At 35.1% G+C, this 16,631-nt stretch overlaps 1 protein-coding gene across 1 annotated transcript in view; it reads left to right on the forward strand.

The window, feature by feature from the left end:
* Positions 1-1,278: 1,278 nt before the first annotated feature.
* The window catches only part of LOC106460061 (blood vessel epicardial substance-like), a 144,528-nt gene continuing 129,175 nt past the window's right edge, over positions 1,279-16,631 (forward strand). Inside the window, exon 1 of the mRNA XM_013919747.2 lies at positions 1,279-1,652. The gene's annotated coding sequence lies outside the window, so the exon portion shown is untranslated. The remainder of the gene's footprint in view (positions 1,653-16,631) is intronic.

Raw genomic sequence — 16,631 nt, forward strand, 5'->3', positions numbered from 1 at the left:
GATTTTGGAATAGTTTAAACAGGCTTCAATGATTTTGGAATAGTTTAAACAAGCTTCAGTGACTTTGTAATAGTTTAAACAGACTTCAATGATTTTGTAATAGTTTAAACAGGCTTCAATAACTTTGGAATAGTTTAAACAGGCTTCAGTGACTTTGAAATAGTTAAAACAGGCTTCAATGATTTTGGAATAGTTTAAACAGGCTTCAGTGACTTTGAAATAGTTAAAACAGGCTTCAATGATTTTGGAATAGTTTAAACAGGCTTCGGTGACTTTGGAATAGTTTGAACAGGCTTCAATGATTTTGGAATAGTTTAAACAGGCTTCAGTGACTTTGAAATAGTTAAAACAGGCTTCAATGATTTTGGAATAGTTTAAACAGGCTTCAGTGACTTTGGAATAGTTTGATCAGGCTTCAATGATTTTGCAGTACCACAATGCATTTTAGAAAATACTGTAACATATATCAAGTAAGACCATTATTCTGACGACCTCGTTGATGTGGAATAATAATATTTTTAGTTCATTTGTTTATTGTTAAGGTCAAAGCTATACAATGGGCTATCTGTGCTGCCAACCCCAGGTGGTGGAGTATGGTTTTCAGTTGTTGTTGTTTGTAGTTATGCACAAAGCTACACAATGGGCTATCTGTGCTTTGCCAACCACGGGTATCGAAACCCGGTTTCTAGCGTTGTAAGTCCGCAGACATACTGCTGTGCCACTGGGGGGAGGCACGATTTTTAGTGTTGTAAACCCTCAGAATTACCACTGAATCACATGATGGGGGTATATATATATATATATACGTATATTTAATGACCATCTAACTTATTCTCTTTTGTTTTTAGGAAAAAATACATCTAACAAACTGTTGTTAATGTTCTTATATCCAATTTCTACTTATTATATTTTATTTATATTTTTAAATTAAGTATCGAAACTTTTATATAATAAGTTGTTTATTTAACTTGTAACTTACAAAGAATTCTGAGAAAGAATTTTGAACCTCTGCTGCGTCTGTTTAAAGAATATAATAAAACGTCTGGAGCGCATACCAGTTAGTAGCAGAGTATTGATTCCTGTACATGAGTCGATCAGCAACGGAAAGGTTGCGCAGCGCATTCTCGCTCTTTCTTAAGCCTAACTATGCAACATTCATTTATTTTTGTCCTGTTTCTGGTTGTCTCCGCTAGTCGGCGTTTTCCACATAAACATCCTAGTCTAACATGAGCATCTGTCACAATTTAGCCTGTTGCTGGGGGAGTAGTGATAGTTTTCATACTGTTAATAGATACACACTTATAATGAATTATAATATAGAAGACCTAGTTTAATTCGAGAACTTACAAAGTATCACGAAAGATGCAAACTTCCGCCTATCGTTCGCTCGATCGGCTGCAGCCTGAGTTTTGGCAATAAACCCAGACACTACTACTCAAGGTTCTACGGCCGAACTGTCGTGAAGTCTAGAAGACGGTTAATAGGAAAGCCACACGTTTAATTCATCTGCGTTCTGGTTGAACTGACGCGGTATCATTTAATGCTTTTTATTTACGTTCTAAAGGATCTTGTGCACACAAAATGTCTGGCGATAACGTTTTCTTACCGGTGTGAAAAGCATGCTTAACATGAGGTGATATTTCTAGTCGTAGGTAAGTTCTTCAGCTCTCTTTTTGTGCTGTGTTAGGAAACCAAGTATTATGAATTAATATACTTCTGATCAACTGTGCCATTTGTAACTAGCATCTGGAAGTTTGGATTTGATGAAATAAAGAAATAATCACGGCGAAAATATATTTTTTGCAAATAACCTAACGAGGGGTTTACCTTTGGTGTTGTTGTTTTTTTTTATCTTGGCTGTACTTAACGCAGCGGCGTATGTTAAGTCTATCGCATTAAAACTAATGCTTGAAATGTAGGTGTCGTTAAAGACACAAGGTAACTGAGATATATATATATATATCGTAAGAAATGTTTTTATACCCTAGGTCCAATATCCCAAAGATGAATTCAAAAAGACAGAAAATGTTTTGTTTCAGATTTGCTTTCGAAGAGACCTCGATACAGTTTTGTTTTATATTGAACACCGTAGGATATGCGTTTCATATTCAATACACGTCTATTTTTTAGGATTTTAATGTAAAACCCTTTATTCACCACTAATAACCTGAAATTCTTTATTTGTTGGAACGATTAATAATTAAACACCTATGTATTATTTATATTGCCATGGGAAGACATTATTTGTCTTTGTATTTATAAATATTGTGCAAGTGTTGTGTGTTGTAACGAATGATGCGAGTTAATGAGGACTTGTCGTGGACGAAAGGCCTCGTCACCAAGTGTTGTGTGATGTAACGAATGATGCGAGTTAATGTGAACTTGTCGTGGACGAAAGGCCTCGTCACCAAGTGTGTAACGAATGATGCGAGTTAATGAGGACTTGTCACCAAGTTTTGTGTGATGTAACGAATGATGCGAGTTAATGAGGAATTGTCGTGGACGAAAGGCCTCGTCACCAAGTTTTGTGTGATGTAACGAATGATGCGAGTTAATGAGGGCTTGTCGTGGACGAAGGGTCTCGTCACCAGACGATATAGAAAGACGTGCTTGACAAATCGTTGTGCATTCTTATTTACTTTCATTCTTAAGTTCATAAAATTATTTCCTGAACGTTTGGGATTCCAAAATTTAAAAGATTAAATTGTAAAATGTTTCCTTGCGCGATGTTTACATTGAAATATAAAATAAAACATTCTATAGATATAATATGAAAATTTTTCTTTAGAATTAAAGTTCTCCCAAATTCTTACGGGTGACGAAAGGAAGTTATAGGATGGTGATTGTAACTACTATCAATACCTGAGACGTAACTATGTTAATCTTTCTACTTTGTATAAATTACTCTCGTAAAAGTATTAGTATAATATGGAGGTATACATGTAAAGAGGTCTTAGTGGCAGTATACAATACTCACGATCCTATCAAATGTACTTATATAATGCGAAAGAAGGTTTCAACTGACTTGTCAACACACTGACTGAGAAATAACATGAAATTAGTGTTTCCAGAATATTGAAATCCTTCGGCATTTGCTTTGGAGATTAAAACACATTCGTATCTAATATTCTTAATACAATTCACCAACCGTGCGAAGAATAACTACACGCATTCTATTGACTTAAAGTCCTCCCAACAGAAAGAACTAGTGGCAAGCAGCTTCATAATCTTGACAACTACTTCTTTGGGCTTATAAAGCTCCCGAAGTTTCGATCAAAGACAGAATTACAAAGATTTAATAAGGTGCTCATACTAGGCCACCTAGTGTGAGATAAGACATAGAACTAACTAGCTTACTGTTTGATAAATCAGTTCCTGAGTCACAATATACTTGTTACGCTCTATTATTTAAGTCAGCTTCATTTTTTACTATTTTGATCGCTAGGATTTGATGACGTTTTCTAGATAGTGGTAGTAAAGTGAATTGCAGTAGAAATATTTCGATTCCTACTTGCTTGGCCTGATGAAAGCAGATGTTTGATTGCCAAAAACTTGTTTCTCTGAACCACTGTGCAATCAGGATATTCGTCTGTAATATTTTTCACCGTATGTTATCTACTAATGGAATTTTCCTTACAACTTAAAAACCAAAATTTCATTTCTTGAGGTACATCGTCATATGAACGCGAACCTGTTAGACATTGGTATGCTAATAGAGTGCAGGAGAACTTTTCCATTTGTTGGAAGTCTGTCATGTACACTCTTCACGTGAAGATGGTCATCCGAAATCATCACCTTAATGCTGCACGGTACGTAGTATATTGTTGTTCAGTCGACAACGTCATTTCATTGTTGCACGGTACATCCTGTTGTTGTTATCTATAACTGTTTTACACACAAGCCATATATATATATATATATGATTATTTGAATAGCTACTATTGAGTAACCCAAAAAAAAACACATTTGTTTTTAAATAAGCACATCATGATCTGTTAATTATGTCAGAAACATTCCAACCCGCATTTCGAGATAACAAAATAACAATAAAGAAACTAGCGAGCCTTCTCGAAATGGCCTTTTCGGCATCGATAAAAATACGTTTAGTACGCTCAGCCTGTGATAAAGAAATGATTGAAGTATTTTCTTACTTGCAGTATTCAGTCTGTCAGAATTCTTTGTTGAGAGGTGTATGTGTGTTTACAAGAACAATAAACCGTTTCGTTAATTTAATGTGCAATGCAACTTCTTTTGTTATTAATATCACTACATTGTTTCCGTGAGTGTTGTCGTGTTACAGTGTACTGGCATTTTAACTGTCTTGCAAGATCCTACAAATTGTCTTAAATCCTGTATTGTCACAGTTTAAAACACGTGTAGTTACAGTAAACTAAGACAAAACTGAACTTATATTACAGATATAACTAATGATCTCCTCTTGATAAGGTATTTAACCAAAACGTTATTTTGTTTTTTGTCTGAAGAACAAAAACGTCTGGGATAGAACTACTTTATCTAGACCTGTACGTTAACAGGATTATAGGCTTGTGTTTAGTTATGCATACGATACAAATTTCTACTGTTTAGTATATATATATATGTATGTTAAAAAAACTAATCTTTTTAAAATTAAAATAGTGATAAAAGTAACGAATCGCTTAAATTTATTAATTGCAGTAATTTTTGTTGTTACATATTTAATTATGTTTAGTTGAATTTTTAAAAGATTTCTTTCTTTCTTTTTTTCAAGAAATTATTCAAGTTTGGAAGATAGTTTAAGTATTTCTTTAATGGATCCGAAATTACATTCAATTTCTCGGTGGGCCAGACCGTGACCCCGCGAGTGTAAGTTTACGACTCGTTGTCTCAAAATTATGCTCTGTTCTTTGGAGTATAGCGGCTCAAGAGGAGACGGTGGGTGCTGTTGAATAGTCTGCCTTTCCGCTTGACCATTAGTTCAAAGTTAGGGACGGCTAGCGTAGATAGCCTTCTAAGCATAAAATATTTTTGCAGAGATATATCAAATTAATTCATTATCGGTTTGATCATAAACTCTTAAAACGTAAACATAAACTTCACTATTACATATGTGGCTCAATTTATAAGATAATTATAAAATAATCAGTTGTTGTGCGCTACAGCAAACATAGTGCATTCAACGGTGTGAATATTAGAAACAATTATTTTTTTTGAATTTAACTAATGACATGGACCGTTTTACTTTGAAGTTAGTTTTATCAAATTGATTGTCTGTAAGGTTTAAAATGATTATGAATATTAATATCATTATTAATTTTAAACTCATTAAAGTTATTTTGCATTTCTAAATTAGTGTATGAATTTAAGACTAACCCAAGTCTCTTAAACTGGCTGAACTTCATGAGTCATTGTTGGGATTATGGCCGAAAGTACCCAACTTATGATTTAAATGCATCCTAATAATTATAAGTTTGGTTCCTTCAGACATTACATACTTTGTGTGAGATTGTTTTTTTTAGAATTGGTTTTATAAATTTATTGATTTTTTTTGTGTTTTAATTCCGATGTTTCTAATTAGCTTATTTTCGATAAGAGGCTATTAGTAGCGATAAATAAAATTCTCCCTTGAAATGTGGCCTTAATTACATGTTATTGTAAGGCCATCTCCCCTAAAGGTGAATATATGTCGTTCTGTGCACTTTTGAAGTTGAATTTCATCATTTAAAACAAAATGAAAATAATTTGATTCATTTGTTGTATTTTTATATTTTGATGTCATAAACATATTTTCATTTTTAATAATATTATTCACATTTTCAATGTTGAATGTTTCTGATACAGTTGTGTTTTACACGATTTTTATTATTAACATCATATGATGTGCAATAATATGTTGAAGAACGTGCTTAAATTTACTGATTTCGAACGTACATTGTTTGTTTTTTGTTTAGTTTTATAATAAAGCATCTTATACATCTGCATATGTGTTCAAGAAACAATAGGGGGCGCACTTCAGACGACCGACTTTTCTCTATGAGGTTGCAAACGTCCGTTTAGTTTGAAGTTTATATGCGAGATAAAATGATCAAATTATTTTCCTCGTGTCAATCTTCACAGCGGTACAAGAAATTTCTGGAACAGGAGAGTGTAAAATATGGATAAGGAAAGTTTCAAGTTGTTTTATTGGCCTGAAACTCAGTAACCATTATAGATTATAACATTAACGTTCTGTGACGTTCAGCGAGCGCAATTTAAGTCCTGCGTATCAACGTGTGCACTTATAAACACTAATTATTTTGGAAATACAGTTAGTTAACTGAAAGTGTTGATTTTCGTGGCGGAGATTATATTATATTGTGGTTTCTATCTTTATTTTTTTTTTGTTAGCATCGGCCATGTGTACCTTATGCAAATTGATATGGCTGTGTGTATATTGGTATGTAGAATGTTTTTTTAGGTTAGTTTTATCTGTCTGATAAAAGCGCTGAATAATTTATGATTAATATTAAATATATTATTACATTTTACGTTTGAAATAAAAAAAAAATATATCGGTGTTCTCTAAAATACATCAGAACAAATCCCTGGCGTGCAATATTGTTGATCCGGTATGGCCATATGGTTAGGGCATTCGACTCGCAATCTGAGAGGTCGCGGGTTCGAATCCCCGTCCCACCAAAAGTGCTTGCCCTTTCAGCCGTGGAAGCGTTATAATGTGACAGTCAATCCCACTATTCGTTGGTAAAAGAGTAGCCCAAGAGTTGGCGGTGGGTGATGATGACTAGCTGCCTTCCCTCTAGTCTTACACTGCTAAGTTAAGGACGGCTAGCGCAGATAGCCCTCGTGTGGCTTTGCGCGATATTCAAACAATATTGTTCGTAATAATTTATTCTGTGATGTTTAATTTTGACATTGTTATTACTAAAATTTGCACATACCTGTTTAAAATTTTGTCAGATTTATTTTCAAAACGTTCCACGTATCCTGTTATATATATAATGGGCAGTCCAAAAACTGTACGTATTTTAGGACTACAAAGCTAAACACAGTGAAAACATAAGAATTAGGATTGAAAAACAGTTCCAAAACACTGTGATTTTTGTTATCTGTTTTAAATGCACCACGAAATGTAGTAAAATCCGTATAATAGGTAACTTTTATTTAATTTCTGTAGTGCATATTAAGACATATTAACACTAGAAGTAAACGACCTTATAATACCAAAATATTGTTACTACTTAATTAAACATTCAACGTTTTGCTTTACAGCTTCATCAGGAGCGTTCACTAGTTTTGGTTTGTGTTTTAGTGAACGTTCCCGAAGGAGCTGTAAAGCGAAACGTTGAGGGGTCTAATTAAATAATAACTATTTTGGTGTTATAAGGTCATTTATTTCTTGTATTAATACGTAACTTTTGTTGTTGTTTGAAGAAAGATCCAAATACAAAATTTTAAAGCTATTTAACATATATAATTTGATCTATGGAATCTATTTAGCATTAATTGTGATTGAATTATAATTTTATGAGTAATAATGGTCAAAGGGAATATATTTGTCGTTTCTTCATTCGAAGCTAACAAGAACAACGAAATGTTTGTCCACTACTTCCTCAGTCCCCTCGTTAAACTGGCTTCTAAAGCTGTAGCATAGCTTTTGTTTCAGAACTAAAACTATCTGCCCCAAAGCCTTTCCTACTTTTGAACTCGTAAACTAAAGAGAAGTTCGCTAATCAACATCAGCACCCATCGCCAACTTTTGTCTGCTCGAATGGTGGTATTTAACCGTCACACTTAGCACCTTTGGTGTTAAAGTCCGGCAACGGGTCTCGAGTCACGAATCTTCATGCTAACTAATAAACTACCACCGGAAATAAATGTAATCATAAAGTTCATGAACTAATTCTTAAGTCATCATTCCTTATAGTAGTGACAGTAGTGCAAAAATAAATCATTTTTAAAACCAGTTTATTAACGCACTTTCTAACGGAATTGAAAATAGTAGTCGTACTTCAAAGCGGAACGAGCGCGGTTTATTGGTCAGTGTACTGGACTGTGAAGCTTAGGTTTCGTGGTTCGCGTCTCGTTACTACACACACAAATAAATACAAATAAAAATCACGTTCCATCAACACTTTTGAGTTGGCCCTCGTGTTGCTTCGCGTGAAATTCTACAGAGAAAAAAAAATGCCCCCCAGTGGCACAGCGGTATGTCTGCGGACTTACACAGATAGTCCATTGTATTGCTTTGTGCTTAACTTTAAACAAACAAACAAACTAGAGAAAAACATCAAAGCAATGTATACTCATAACAATTTACGTTTTAATAGTTATTTTCGTGTTTTAAGTATAGATATCTCTATAGCCACAAAAGCAGCGCTTGTGGGTGCTCACCACATAAGCGAAATTTTAATGTTCAATTAAACAGCAAATAAAGCTGAATGTTTCTAAACTGTTGTTCTTTAACTACAATTGGTGAAAGACGCTGCATTCCGTGAACGTTTGAGAAAGGTGTGAAAGGTATCGAATGGCTGCCAGCCTCGCAGAAAATCTTTGCCAAGTTCAAATCCAGGCACTACATAAAAAGCTCAACGCAGTTTTAGCTATATACAACTGCCAAGACGTATATTTTTCTGAAACTGTTGATACCACTTTAACATGAAATGCAGAATAAGCTGCGAAGAATTATGATAATTCTTGTTTTATATTAGTTAGAAAAGTTAATATAATTCCATACTGTCTTGTATTTTTAACTTTTTTTCACTGGTGCATTTATAAACAACCCTTTTAAATCGTTAGTTGCATAATATATATATAAATTTAAAGAGAAAAAAAAACAATAAATAAGTAAATAAATAAACAAAAAATATACTTGAAAAAAACACAAAAAACGAAGCCACAAAACAAATGTCCAACATCAGGGCACAAATCACAGGGTGGGTCATTATATAATGTGCCCTGTGGACTAAAGCACCCACATCTGCTCCTATTCCCTTTCTACTAAGCATGTGAGGTTGGCAAAGTTTAAACTGGATTGATGGTGTACCCACAACAAAAGTTTGGTCTTACTTCCGCCGATACCTAAAAAACAAAACATTTTTTTAGGTATCGGCGGAAGTAAGACCAAACTTTTGTTGTGGGTACACCATCAATCCAGTTTAAACTTTGCCAACCTCACATGCTTAGTAGAAAGGGAATAGGAGCAGATGTGGGTGCTTTAGTCCACAACGTCCCACATTTTTAACACCTTTCACTGTCTGCAGCCAGATGTGGGAATGTGGTTGCTCACAAAAAAAGTAAGAAAGATAATATTTAGAATACTATAAATCAATGGAAGAGACATCAAACGTGTCCTTGAGGTTAGCATTCCAGCCCCCAATATGATGTTTGGTGGACCAAGATGTTAAGGTATTACTATACTAAGCCAAAACTTTTATTATTACTATAATTCCCGTCCTCCATCCTGCTTTAATATTTAATTATTTATCTGGACCCACTTTGGGAACTTTGAATGTCCTTTCTTTGTATTGATTCAAAATTCACATGTTAGTGTTTTGGGGAGAAAGGGGTGGGGGTATTTATATATTTCTACATGTCCATGGAACTAAAATATTTGAATAAATAAAATTATCTTAGCTTGTACAGAGTATACCAAAATATTTAATCCATTGTTGTCTTACAGATTTGAATAGTACTAAGCTTGTTGCAACGTCAGAACTGTTCAAACGCTAGACAATTTTTGTGCTGAAGCAGTAATAGAAGCCTATAAGTATTTAGGTAATGTTAGATGCTTGGTCAGGAAGTACGACATTAAATGAATTTACTATTGAGACATCCTGTAAAAGGAATCTGGTTTGCCAATTATCATTCAAACATGCGAAATAGACATGAAACGTTCATTGCGTGTTTTATTTCTTCAATGGTTTCGCCTCTCCTTGTTCGATCTTTCGTAAGCTAAGATTCATTAATGTAATAAAAATTGAAGAAACAATGAAATATCCGGACCAGTGTTATTGTGAAATGTATGAGAATATTACTTCACAAAATCTGACAAGTAAATAGCGTTTCATACCATTAAGATGAAAAGAAAAAAGTCAGTTAAAGTACAAACACGATCAAATAATACTTTCTAGAAAGTTAGACTTCTGGAAAATGTTTCTTTTATTGCACTCAGCTCATTAATACTGATAAAGTATTCAGTTATTTTCTTGTTGTCTGCAAGTAATAATAGTTTTAAAATGACATTAGTGAGATTCAGCTTGGGATAAGTAATATGTAATACATTTTCATTTGTTAGTCAGGTAGCAAGAGGCTTACGAAGATACATATATGGAGTTGTAGAACACAGAATTATAAATTATTAAGTAGCTACCTTATATCTTACATATTAAGAAGTAGAAGTTAAACAGCTGAAGAGCAGCTAATAAAAATATACACTTCACTATCCCACTATGACCTCATAACTTCGACAGTAAACTAACTTTTTTTCAGTTCATTCAAACCAATGATTTAAAAATATACTATAAGCAAGTAAATATATATATACAAATATTCTAAATAATGAATTCACTACACTAGAGAGATATTGACCGTCAAACTAGCTACAACTAGTAAACATTTAACGTTTAATGTCCTTGCAAAAGACGCTAGCTGATTGTTTTTAATATACGTGCAAAGCTACACAAGGTTCTGTTTGCGCTAGCCGTTTCTAATTTTGAAGTGATATACGAGAGGGAAGGCAACTAGTTAACAGCACCTACCGCTAATTCTTGCGAGCTACTCTAATCGAGCTCGATTTGAGGACAATAGGAGATAAACAATGGACCCACGCTAACTACTAAGTCACGCCCAACCAAAACATTAAGTTGTTTTGTTTTTATATCGAGAGGGACTATAGTTTCGACGGCCTAGTTATATAAAAACACTAATACAGAGCTACCAGGGACTTTATATAGCACGGATAGTTTGGGAGGTATTGGGGCACCTAAACTACACCTGCCAGAAGCACTGTTCCCCTTTCAGTATATAGTTTGAGACAGTCATTCGTCAAACGTGAAAAAAAAAATGACATACAGTAAGAGAAATATGTCGCCAAAGTCAGATAAAAACGTATTTATCATTTTTTTTCTGTCGTGTTTTTAAATACAAATGCGGGGACTTTTGAAACACCATATATATATTACAAGACATCCAAACTTCCACGACGTTTCAATTGTTTGTCAACAACAAAGTAAACTAGAAAATGTGTCTACTGTGACGTTTATATAATGTATGTTAAACTATTTATTCGTGTTTTAAAAAGAAGAATTCGCTTGTAAAAATTAAAAACTGAAACAAAATACAGTGTGTGTGTGTGTGTTATGATAGGATCGAACCTGCATGATCTGTATATTACATTGTGACCTTAACCACGAGAATTAATATTTAGGTCATGTACAAAGCACGTGTTTCCAAACAAGGACCTCACCAGCTGCATGGCATGGCTTAAACTGGAAAGCCTGAAATCAGCCTGTTCCGAAAAAAAAAATAGTGGTGAGTAGCAGCTACACATGAAATATATTGGCTTATTTAGGGTTTGACAGGCAGCAGCCAAAGCCAATAACATACTATTTCAGGTAGCCCTTATGCACTACGTGTGTGAAAAACTAAGCCGTATCCATAACAAAAGACAGTCGGTATGAAGGAACGCCAATATATGATAAAAGCTCAGCCATATAAATTGGAGGTAACAAACACTTAATAATAATACTATTAGTACTACTACTACTAAAAAAGTAATAGTAGAAAAGTGGAGATAGCAGACACACAAGCTAAGGTAGAAGAATCAACTGATACAACCTTGTAATCTAGTATTAATTTTATTATTTGTTGTAGTATTAAGATTATTGTTAGTATTATTATTATATGTTTCATATATTCACTTTATATGGGTTGATTCTTTCTATAACTTGCATTTTTTCACATTGAAAACGCCCGGCATGGCCAGGTGGTTAGGGCACTCGACTCGCAATCTGAGAGGTCGCGGGTTCGAATCCCCGTCCCAACAAACACGCTCGCCCTTTCAGCCGTGGGGTCGTTATAATGTGACGGTCAATCCCACTATTCGTTGGTAAAAGAGTAGCCCAAGAGTTGGCGGTGGGTGATGATGACTAGCTGCTTTCCCTCTAGTCTTACACTGCTAAATTAGGGACGGCTAGCGTAGATAGCCCTCGTGTAGCTTTGCACGAAATTCAAAACAAACAAACACATTGAAAACAGATGGCTATGCCTGAAAACTTCAGTCTTAACATAGGTAATTAACAATGTATATGTGTAATATGAAACTCGTAAGAGAGAATATGCTTGTAATAAAGCGTGTTCATGTGGATTAAAATAACACATTTCGTTCTATTGTTAGGTTTTCCTTTAAAAGTATGGTATTTTAATTAAAACCCTACTCGTTTCTTTCTGCTTTATCATTCACGCATATCATACATAATACAAGGTTTGGGTTATACAAATGCCTGAGAAATATTTGTTACCGGTACTGTAATTATTTTGATGAAAATACAGTAATAAAACAGGATTCTAAAATGGGGACGGAGGGGCGATATACTAATTTATTTTTAACAGTACCTTACTACAGAGGTTTACTACGTTATGTTAAGACGAATTAAGAGCCTCATCACGTCGCTACGATCCATGTCCTCACGACTACTCATGCTCTGTCTGACGACCATGCATCTCGATAATAGCCGTACAGCGTAGTTTACCATGCAAAAAGCTCGGTCGTGAGGCTTTCATTTTCAAAGTATCCACTCATCCCTGCTTTCTTTTTCCCATAAGTCATATAGTGTACGAATACCAGCTTCAACAGTCCAATCGCACATATATCCATACGCGCTGCTTCCGGCGACTTGCCTGGTTTTCATACGGATTAGCATCAATATCCGTTTCATTTTCTAGCTGTTTTAGATGTACTACAACCGAATAGAAGATATGATAATAAGCCTTATCTTGGTGAACCCCTACTCTGTTGGTCTCTTTTTCCTGACCAAGATGCTTCTTGATTTGGTTGCCTTTGGCATGAGGACTGTTTTTCTCTCTGAACTATATTCTCATACATTATCATTTGATAGTAAATGCTACGCCTTGCTTACCGTGGCTGGGGTACGACATGTTGCAGGTCTCTTTCTGAATGGTCATTATTCCTTAAGCTGATACATATTTCTATGTTTTTCAATTCCATTAAGCACAAAGGATATCCCCATCTTGAATTTCTAAATCCCTAATCTGAACACATACTTATAACTAACATTTATAAATATTTTGGGTCGGAAGGGGCTGTTACATACTCTTCTTAAAAGCAATCAATTTACGGTGCATCATATTACCTAACGTCAAATGATGTCAAAATGTAATTTTGATACACGAATTCCACCGCGACTTTAAATCGGCTGTGTTTGTCACATGACTTGTTGATTTAAATATTTAAAATCATTTCAATATCATTTCAACACTCTGTATTTAGTATATTTAAAATAATTCGATTTTGAGTTATTTTTTTTAGGTATTCAGAATGATTATACAAAAATAAACAGTCACGCTTTTTGATTTTAATAGAAAATGAATAAGCTTTATACAGCATTATTCGAATAAGAGGGGTGAGAATGACCCCCTTTAATATCTCCTAGGAAGGGATCAGGCCTCAGAATCCTCACAACTGGGCATCATTGCCATGCGACACCCACAAAGAGATTTTTCCTTCGTAGTTCCTCGTATTGTGATTGGCTATAGAAATATAGAGGCTAACCAACCATGTATTTGATGGAATTTAGCTTATTTCTTTTACATCAGAGCAGATTCTTGTTTAACGTAGTATTATAGGATCAATAGTTATATAAAAGAAAAAATGAAGACATTTTGGGAAGAAGAAGAATACATTCTTGGATGGACGTCTCTTGGCTTCGCCCTCGTAGTCAAGACTTATTGGTTTATCTTAATATTAAAATCCTTAGGCAACAAACACACTTCTTATATATGCGCAGCCTTCTGTTGAAATGGGTGAGTGGAAATCTTTATCTGTTTTACTGTAGGAATGGATATGAAAAATTACTTTGTCAATCAGTTATTACTTGATAACCATGTCTTGCTTGATTGTTCACGTATTGGGCTGTCTGTAGTCTGCACACCGCGGGTATCAAAACCCGATTTTTAACGTTATAAACCCTCAGACGTACAGTGCCTTGCAAAAGTATTCACCCCATATCAATAAAGTCACATTCTAATGAAATACAAATAATGTAAACAATTTTTTTAAGGTTCTTGTTTTTATTCAAACCTATGACGATCAAAGTTAACACTGCTATGTGTGAAGGAGGTTGAATGTCAGCGAAAACCTTCAAAGAAAGTATATAAATTTCAATTTCCTAATTGCATAAGTATTCAGCCCCCTAAGTCAGTATTTGGTGGAAGAACCTTTGGTAGCAATTACTGCTCTGAGTCTTTTTTGGATAAGTCTCTACCAGCTTTACACAATGGGAGGATGTCATTTTTTCTCATTCTTCCTGGAAGAATTGCTCCAATTCTGACAAGTTCATTGGGGATCGTTGATGGACTGCAATATTGAATTGAAGCCTCACCATAATTTTTCCATTGGATTCAAGTCAGGATTTTGACTGGGCCACTCCAGGACATTCACTTTCTTCTTTTGAAACCACTTTGGCCTTGCGCTTCGGGTCATTGTCCTACTGAAATGTACATTTTCGACCTAGTTTTAGATTCTTGGCTGACTCAAGCATGTTTTCCTATAGGATTCGCCTGTACTTTGTTCCATTCATCTTTCCCTCAATCCTGACAAGCTTCCCAGTCCTCGCTGATGAGAAGCATCCCCATAACATGATGCTGCTGCCACCATGCATGACAGCTGGGATGGTGTTGACTGAATGATGTGCTGTGTTTAGCTTGCACCAGACGTAAAACTTTGAATTTAGACAAAAAAACTCAATTTTTGTCTCGTCTGACCATAAAGTCTTCTGCCACATGTCTACAGTGTCATTTACACGCTTTGTCGCAAACTCCATACGAGATTTAAGATGATTCTTTTTCGGTAATGACTTCTTTCTTGCCACTCGCCTATACAGAACAGCTCTGTGTAGGGACCGGGATATTGTCGATGTATGAACACTGACTTCCTCCTCTCACTGTTAGCTTTGTAGTGGCATTCTTAACCAGTTTCCCGCTTGCCCAGCTGCTTAGTTTTGAAGGTCGGCCTGATCTGGGCAGTGAATGGGTGATATAAAGCACATTCCACTTCTTAATGATGGAATTTACCGTACTCAATCGGATAATGAGCGATTTTGAAATTTTCTTGTAACCTTCGCCTGATCTGTGCTTCTCTACCGCTTTATCCATGATTTGTTATGAAAGCTCCATGGTCTTCATGGTTGGTTTATCGTGTCACTAGGTGAGTTGCGGCTTGAACAGATGCATTAACTTTCAAGTCAAAATTATACCATTTTGATTACACACAGACAGAGACCGTTACACTAATTTTTGTGACCTTTCAAACTAATCTTCTGCACCTGAACTGATTTAGGGTTGCCGTAGCAAAAGGGTTGAATACTTATTCTCATTTTCTTTGAAAATCTAACTCACTTATAAAACATCAGTTTCTTCAGTTTGGAGTAGACGGAGTAGATTCTAAATATAACGTCCCATCTGAAAGTTTCATGATTGCAAACTCAGACGACGACAAAATGTGGAAACTTTTACAAATCACTGTACCACTGGGGATAACCATCTCTTTTAAACATTATGTGAAGCTTAGAATTCTCAGACTTCTTTATCGTCATATCTATTTTCTCTAATGATAATGATATATAATGATATAAACACTAATGAACTTACAACTGTGGAATCATTTCAAAACCCGATAATGTGATCTTTTTAATTTTACAAGGACGTGAGACTGAAACGTTATACAACATTAATATCTGAAAAGATATTGCCCCATAGAATTAAAGAAAACAATCCATCTGCAATCCGTCATGGAATCAACATTGCTTGAACATTTTCATAAATGCTTTTATTTTTCCTACCTTTTCTTATCTTACAATTTCTATTCGAAAACGGTCCGTTCTATGGACTACTAAATACAAATTGTATCTTTCTTCAAAAAAATTCCTCCTTATATTGCATTGTATAACTGCTCAAATTTGCCTAGTTCTGAACATTTGTGCTTCTCAGTGGCTCAGCGGTATGTCTAAAGGCTCACACCGCTAAACATCGTGTTTCGATACTCGTGGTGGGCACATTACAGATAGCCCATTGTGTTGCTTTGGGCTTTAACAACATATAAACAATGTAAAATAAACCTAAACATTTGTACAAACTCTCTAATTACCTGTAGATTCTATTCCTGAGGATACTAAAGAACTACCCCCCCCCCCAGTGGCACAACGGAATGTCTGCGGACTTACAACGCTAGAACCCGGTTTTCGATACCCGTAGTGGGCAGAGCACAGGTAGCCCATTGTGTAGCTTTGTGCTTAATTACAAAACAAACAAACTAAAGAACTGAAATGTATGTTTTCCAATAGGCTTACTAAGCCAAGTGTCAAAAGGCAATGCCCGGCATGGCCAGGTGGATAAGGCGCTCGACTCACAATCTGAGG

This window comes from Limulus polyphemus, unplaced genomic scaffold (assembly GCF_000517525.1).
Source record: "Limulus polyphemus unplaced genomic scaffold, Limulus_polyphemus-2.1.2 Scaffold700, whole genome shotgun sequence".
NCBI lineage: Eukaryota > Metazoa > Arthropoda > Merostomata > Xiphosura > Limulidae > Limulus > Limulus polyphemus.